The sequence below is a fragment of the Sinocyclocheilus anshuiensis genome, unplaced genomic scaffold (genome assembly GCF_001515605.1).
Source record: "Sinocyclocheilus anshuiensis isolate Anshui unplaced genomic scaffold, SAMN03320099.WGS_v1.1 scaffold1854, whole genome shotgun sequence".
Taxonomy (NCBI): domain Eukaryota; kingdom Metazoa; phylum Chordata; class Actinopteri; order Cypriniformes; family Cyprinidae; genus Sinocyclocheilus; species Sinocyclocheilus anshuiensis.
In genome coordinates, this window is record NW_015546040.1 from 1,202,460 (window position 1) to 1,202,947 (window position 488).

Genomic DNA, 488 nt, shown 5'->3' on the forward strand with positions numbered 1-488 from the left:
ACTGCGCTTTCTACACTGTATTCCATAAATAAAGTTTTGAATGTACATACAGACTTATTTTGTCATGGCTCTTTTGTATAATAATTTATGCATTTAGCAGATGCTTTTATCCGAAGCGACTTACAGTCACAGTGCAGTCAGGCTATACATTTTTTTTACCAGTATGTGTGTCCCTGGGGATCAAACCCACAACCTTTTGCGCTGCTAATGTAATGCTCTACCACTGAGCCACAGGAGCACATAAATATCTCTCTCTCTCTCTCTCTCTCTCTCTCACTCTCTATCTATCTATCTATCGTCTATCTATCTCTCTCTCTCTCTCTCTCTATCTATCTATCTATCGTCTATCTCTCTCTCTCTCGCTCTCTCTATCTATCTATCGTCTATCTATCTATCTATCTCTCTCTCTATCTCTCTCTCTATCTATCTATCTCTATCTATCTATCTATCTATCTATCTATCTATCTATCTATCTATCTATCTCTCTC